Source organism: Oncorhynchus mykiss, unplaced genomic scaffold (assembly GCF_013265735.2).
Source record: "Oncorhynchus mykiss isolate Arlee unplaced genomic scaffold, USDA_OmykA_1.1 un_scaffold_358, whole genome shotgun sequence".
Lineage (NCBI taxonomy): Eukaryota > Metazoa > Chordata > Actinopteri > Salmoniformes > Salmonidae > Oncorhynchus > Oncorhynchus mykiss.
In genome coordinates, this window is record NW_023493806.1 from 130,777 (window position 1) to 137,443 (window position 6,667).

Genomic DNA, 6,667 nt, shown 5'->3' on the forward strand with positions numbered 1-6,667 from the left:
ATTCAAACCTTTCTGACTCTACAGATGTTTCTGTAAAAAAAAGACCCGGGCCTGGGCACCTTCGGAATCCGTCTTTGTCTCACAAACACAGCTCTATCTCAGCCCCCGTTAATCACACAGACTAACTCTTGGTACCACTGGATGCAGAAGACAGAGACGAATCTGATGGTACAACCCATACGTCTATAGCTAAAACACACAATGTTTAAAAGGGGGTAGAATTCAACACAAATAACCGGCTTTGAAATATGGATGGCTGTCCATCAACATTAGGTCATATTTTACCTGTTGGCAACCAGCATCGCTGACCATTTTTCTCAATTGAGAAACCTAGCAATTCTCCATAATTAACATAATTTGATTGCAACAACTGTTGATGCTGAGAATGCAACACAAACCGCTGGTGCAAATGCTCTTTTCAAGATGCTCCACCTTGATCACAACAACTTATGCACCAAGACTATACTTTCAGGGATCATTTCTATAGTGCGTTACTTGAGAAATGTGTGTCTAAAGTGGTAGATCTCGCTATCCATGATGACGATTCAAGATATTCCCGTTCAGAGCATGAATCTGGTGGTTAGAAATGACATTGCTCATTTTTCTTCCACCTTTGATGACTGTTCCTTGTTCTTCAATGAACTTGGATGAAGGGAATATGTTCTGAGTGGATGATAACCATGTACAATAAAAGCTACTGAAATGTCTCCCAAATCCTTATCGTTAGTAAAATAAAACCTCTTGAATCAGTCCTGAGACCCCAGCAATAATCTTTTCAGTTTTCTGGCTTTCGTTGATCTCCATGTCCAGCCCTTATATTTTGCTTCAAAATGAGGAGTTTTAAAATTTTCCTTTCAGGACAACCTTTGACCTTCATACGTAGAAGAACCTTGTACTTTCTAACAACTTTTTGGTAGCTTGTGAGCGTCATAGAGCAAAACATGTTACATGTGCATGTTCGATAGAGTCTCAGCTTTTCATAGATAGCTTTTAGTAGTTTGTAATTCAAACCTTTCTGACTCTACAGATGTTTCTGTAAAAAAAAGACCCGGGCCTGGGCACCTTCGGAATCCGTCTTTGTCTCACAAACACAGCTCTATCTCAGCCCCCGTTAATCACACAGACTAACTCTTGGTACCACTGGATGCAGAAGACAGAGACGAATCTGATGGTACAACCCATACGTCTATAGCTAAAACACACAATGTTTAAAAGGGGGTAGAATTCAACACAAATAACCGGCTTTGAAATATGGATGGCTGTCCATCAACATTAGGTCATATTTTACCTGTTGGCAACCAGCATCGCTGACCATTTTTCTCAATTGAGAAACCTAGCAATTCTCCATAATTAACATAATTTGATTGCAACAACTGTTGATGCTGAGAATGCAACACAAACCGCTGGTGCAAATGCTCTTTTCAAGATGCTCCACCTTGATCACAACAACTTATGCACCAAGACTATACTTTCAGGGATCATTTCTATAGTGCGTTACTTGAGAAATGTGTGTCTAAAGTGGTAGATCTCGCTATCCATGATGACGATTCAAGATATTCCCGTTCAGAGCATGAATCTGGTGGTTAGAAATGACATTGCTCATTTTTCTTCCACCTTTGATGACTGTTCCTTGTTCTTCAATGAACTTGGATGAAGGGAATATGTTCTGAGTGGATGATAACCATGTACAATAAAAGCTACTGAAATGTCTCCCAAATCCTTATCGTTAGTAAAATAAAACCTCTTGAATCAGTCCTGAGACCCCAGCAATAATCTTTTCAGTTTTCTGGCTTTCGTTGATCTCCATGTCCAGCCCTTATATTTTGCTTCAAAATGAGGAGTTTTAAAATTTCCTTTCAGGACAACCTTTGACCTTCATACGTAGAAGAACCTTGTACTTTCTAACAACTTTTTGGTAGCTTGTGAGCGTCATAGAGCAAAACATGTTACATGTGCATGTTCGATAGAGTCTCAGCTTTTCATAGATAGCTTTTAGTAGTTTGTAATTCAAACCTTTCTGACTCTACAGATGTTTCTGTAAAAAAAAGACCCGGGCCTGGGCACCTTCGGAATCCGTCTTTGTCTCACAAACACAGCTCTATCTCAGCCCCCGTTAATCACACAGACTAACTCTTGGTACCACTGGATGCAGAAGACAGAGACGAATCTGATGGTACAACCCATACGTCTATAGCTAAAACACACAATGTTTAAAAGGGGGTAGAATTCAACACAAATAACCGGCTTTGAAATATGGATGGCTGTCCATCAACATTAGGTCATATTTTACCTGTTGGCAACCAGCATCGCTGACCATTTTTCTCAATTGAGAAACCTAGCAATTCTCCATAATTAACATAATTTGATTGCAACAACTGTTGATGCTGAGAATGCAACACAAACCGCTGGTGCAAATGCTCTTTTCAAGATGCTCCACCTTGATCACAACAACTTATGCACCAAGACTATACTTTCAGGGATCATTTCTATAGTGCGTTACTTGAGAAATGTGTGTCTAAAGTGGTAGATCTCGCTATCCATGATGACGATTCAAGATATTCCCGTTCAGAGCATGAATCTGGTGGTTAGAAATGACATTGCTCATTTTTCTTCCACCTTTGATGACTGTTCCTTGTTCTTCAATGAACTTGGATGAAGGGAATATGTTCTGAGTGGATGATAACCATGTACAATAAAAGCTACTGAAATGTCTCCCAAATCCTTATCGTTAGTAAAATAAAACCTCTTGAATCAGTCCTGAGACCCCAGCAATAATCTTTTCAGTTTTCTGGCTTTCGTTGATCTCCATGTCCAGCCCTTATATTTTGCTTCAAAATGAGGAGTTTTAAAATTTTCCTTTCAGGACAACCTTTGACCTTCATACGTAGAAGAACCTTGTACTTTCTAACAACTTTTTGGTAGCTTGTGAGCGTCATAGAGCAAAACATGTTACATGTGCATGTTCGATAGAGTCTCAGCTTTTCATAGATAGCTTTTAGTAGTTTGTAATTCAAACCTTTCTGACTCTACAGATGTTTCTGTAAAAAAAAGACCCGGGCCTGGGCACCTTCGGAATCCGTCTTTGTCTCACAAACACAGCTCTATCTCAGCCCCCGTTAATCACACAGACTAACTCTTGGTACACTGGATGCAGAAGACAGAGACGAATCTGATGGTACAACCCATACGTCTATAGCTAAAACACACAATGTTTAAAAGGGGGTAGAATTCAACACAAATAACCGGCTTTGAAATATGGATGGCTGTCCATCAACATTAGGTCATATTTTACCTGTTGGCAACCAGCATCGCTGACCATTTTTCTCAATTGAGAAACCTAGCAATTCTCCATAATTAACATAATTTGATTGCAACAACTGTTGATGCTGAGAATGCAACACAAACCGCTGGTGCAAATGCTCTTTTCAAGATGCTCCACCTTGATCACAACAACTTATGCACCAAGACTATACTTTCAGGGATCATTTCTATAGTGCGTTACTTGAGAAATGTGTGTCTAAAGTGGTAGATCTCGCTATCCATGATGACGATTCAAGATATTCCCGTTCAGAGCATGAATCTGGTGGTTAGAAATGACATTGCTCATTTTTCTTCCACCTTTGATGACTGTTCCTTGTTCTTCAATGAACTTGGATGAAGGGAATATGTTCTGAGTGGATGATAACCATGTACAATAAAAGCTACTGAAATGTCTCCCAAATCCTTATCGTTAGTAAAATAAAACCTCTTGAATCAGTCCTGAGACCCCAGCAATAATCTTTTCAGTTTTCTGGCTTTCGTTGATCTCCATGTCCAGCCCTTATATTTTGCTTCAAAATGAGGAGTTTTAAAATTTTCCTTTCAGGACAACCTTTGACCTTCATACGTAGAAGAACCTTGTACTTTCTAACAACTTTTTGGTAGCTTGTGAGCGTCATAGAGCAAAACATGTTACATGTGCATGTTCGATAGAGTCTCAGCTTTTCATAGATAGCTTTTAGTAGTTTGTAATTCAAACCTTTCTGACTCTACAGATGTTTCTGTAAAAAAAAGACCCGGGCCTGGGCACCTTCGGAATCCGTCTTTGTCTCACAAACACAGCTCTATCTCAGCCCCCGTTAATCACACAGACTAACTCTTGGTACCACTGGATGCAGAAGACAGAGACGAATCTGATGGTACAACCCATACGTCTATAGCTAAAACACACAATGTTTAAAAGGGGGTAGAATTCAACACAAATAACCGGCTTTGAAATATGGATGGCTGTCCATCAACATTAGGTCATATTTTACCTGTTGGCAACCAGCATCGCTGACCATTTTTCTCAATTGAGAAACCTAGCAATTCTCCATAATTAACATAATTTGATTGCAACAACTGTTGATGCTGAGAATGCAACACAAACCGGTGGTGCAAATGCTCTTTTCAAGATGCTCCACCTTGATCACAACAACTTATGCACCAAGACTATACTTTCAGGGATCATTTCTATAGTGCGTTACTTGAGAAATGTGTGTCTAAAGTGGTAGATCTCGCTATCCATGATGACGATTCAAGATATTCCCGTTCAGAGCATGAATCTGGTGGTTAGAAATGACATTGCTCATTTTTCTTCCACCTTTGATGACTGTTCCTTGTTCTTCAATGAACTTGGATGAAGGGAATATGTTCTGAGTGGATGATAACCATGTACAATAAAAGCTACTGAAATGTCTCCCAAATCCTTATCGTTAGTAAAATAAAACCTCTTGAATCAGTCCTGAGACCCCAGCAATAATCTTTTCAGTTTTCTGGCTTTCGTTGATCTCCATGTCCAGCCCTTATATTTTGCTTCAAAATGAGGAGTTTTAAAATTTTCCTTTCAGGACAACCTTTGACCTTCATACGTAGAAGAACCTTGTACTTTCTAACAACTTTTTGGTAGCTTGTGAGCGTCATAGAGCAAAACATGTTACATGTGCATGTTCGATAGAGTCTCAGCTTTTCATAGATAGCTTTTAGTAGTTTGTAATTCAAACCTTTCTGACTCTACAGATGTTTCTTTAAAAAAAAGACCCGGGCCTGGGCACCTTCGGAATCCGTCTTTGTCTCACAAACACAGCTCTATCTCAGCCCCCGTTAATCACACAGACTAACTCTTGGTACCACTGGATGCAGAAGACAGAGACGAATCTGATGGTACAACCCATACGTCTATAGCTAAAACACACAATGTTTAAAAGGGGGTAGAATTCAACACAAATAACCGGCTTTGAAATATGGATGGCTGTCCATCAACATTAGGTCATATTTTACCTGTTGGCAACCAGCATCGCTGACCATTTTTCTCAATTGAGAAACCTAGCAATTCTCCATAATTAACATAATTTGATTGCAACAACTGTTGATGCTGAGAATGCAACACAAACCGCTGGTGCAAATGCTCTTTTCAAGATGCTCCACCTTGATCACAACAACTTATGCACCAAACTATACTTTCAGGGATCATTTCTATAGTGCGTTACTTGAGAAATGTGTGTCTAAAGTGGTAGATCTCGCTATCCATGATGACGATTCAAGATATTCCCGTTCAGAGCATGAATCTGGTGGTTAGAAATGACATTGCTCATTTTTCTTCCACCTTTGATGACTGTTCCTTGTTCTTCAATGAACTTGGATGAAGGGAATATGTTCTGAGTGGATGATAACCATGTACAATAAAAGCTACTGAAATGTCTCCCAAATCCTTATCGTTAGTAAAATAAAACCTCTTGAATCAGTCCTGAGACCCCAGCAATAATCTTTTCAGTTTTCTGGCTTTCGTTGATCTCCATGTCCAGCCCTTATATTTTGCTTCAAAATGAGGAGTTTTAAAATTTTCCTTTCAGGACAACCTTTGACCTTCATACGTAGAAGAACCTTGTACTTTCTAACAACTTTTTGGTAGCTTGTGAGCGTCATAGAGCAAAACATGTTACATGTGCATGTTCGATAGAGTCTCAGCTTTTCATAGATAGCTTTTAGTAGTTTGTAATTCAAACCTTTCTGACTCTACAGATGTTTCTGTAAAAAAAAGACCCGGGCCTGGGCACCTTCGGAATCCGTCTTTGTCTCACAAACACAGCTCTATCTCAGCCCCCGTTAATCACACAGACTAACTCTTGGTACCACTGGATGCAGAAGACAGAGACGAATCTGATGGTACAACCCATACGTCTATAGCTAAAACACACAATGTTTAAAAGGGGGTAGAATTCAACACAAATAACCGGCTTTGAAATATGGATGGCTGTCCATCAACATTAGGTCATATTTTACCTGTTGGCAACCAGCATCGCTGACCATTTTTCTCAATTGAGAAACCTAGCAATTCTCCATAATTAACATAATTTGATTGCAACAACTGTTGATGCTGAGAATGCAACACAAACCGCTGGTGCAAATGCTCTTTTCAAGATGCTCCACCTTGATCACAACAACTTATGCACCAAGACTATACTTTCAGGGATCATTTCTATAGTGCGTTACTTGAGAAATGTGTGTCTAAAGTGGTAGATCTCGCTATCCATGATGACGATTCAAGATATTCCCGTTCAGAGCATGAATCTGGTGGTTAGAAATGACATTGCTCATTTTTCTTCCACCTTTGATGACTGTTCCTTGTTCTTCAATGAACATGAATGAA

General features: G+C 39.5%; 6 non-coding genes and 1 pseudogene across 6 annotated transcripts; all 7 read left to right on the forward strand.

Annotated features, from left to right (window-relative positions):
• Nucleotides 1-456: 456 nt before the first annotated feature.
• On the forward strand, nucleotides 457-672 carry LOC118952917. Its single transcript, XR_005043847.1, has one exon. It is a non-coding gene; the product is annotated as a small nucleolar RNA U3 (small nucleolar RNA).
• Nucleotides 673-1,459: 787 nt separating this feature from the next.
• LOC118952919 lies at nucleotides 1,460-1,675 on the forward strand. Its single transcript, XR_005043849.1, has one exon. It is a non-coding gene; the product is annotated as a small nucleolar RNA U3 (small nucleolar RNA).
• A 786-nt stretch (nucleotides 1,676-2,461) lies between these two features.
• LOC118952920 lies at nucleotides 2,462-2,677 on the forward strand. Its single transcript, XR_005043850.1, has one exon. It is a non-coding gene; the product is annotated as a small nucleolar RNA U3 (small nucleolar RNA).
• A 786-nt stretch (nucleotides 2,678-3,463) lies between these two features.
• Nucleotides 3,464-3,679, forward strand: LOC118952921. The gene has a single exon (XR_005043851.1). It is a non-coding gene; the product is annotated as a small nucleolar RNA U3 (small nucleolar RNA).
• A 787-nt stretch (nucleotides 3,680-4,466) lies between these two features.
• Nucleotides 4,467-4,682, forward strand: LOC118952922. The gene has a single exon (XR_005043852.1). It is a non-coding gene; the product is annotated as a small nucleolar RNA U3 (small nucleolar RNA).
• A 786-nt stretch (nucleotides 4,683-5,468) lies between these two features.
• On the forward strand, nucleotides 5,469-5,684 carry LOC118952824. Its single transcript, XR_005043755.1, has one exon. It is a non-coding gene; the product is annotated as a small nucleolar RNA U3 (small nucleolar RNA).
• Nucleotides 5,685-6,471: 787 nt separating this feature from the next.
• On the forward strand, nucleotides 6,472-6,667 carry LOC118952833 (annotated as a pseudogene; the record flags this gene model as incomplete).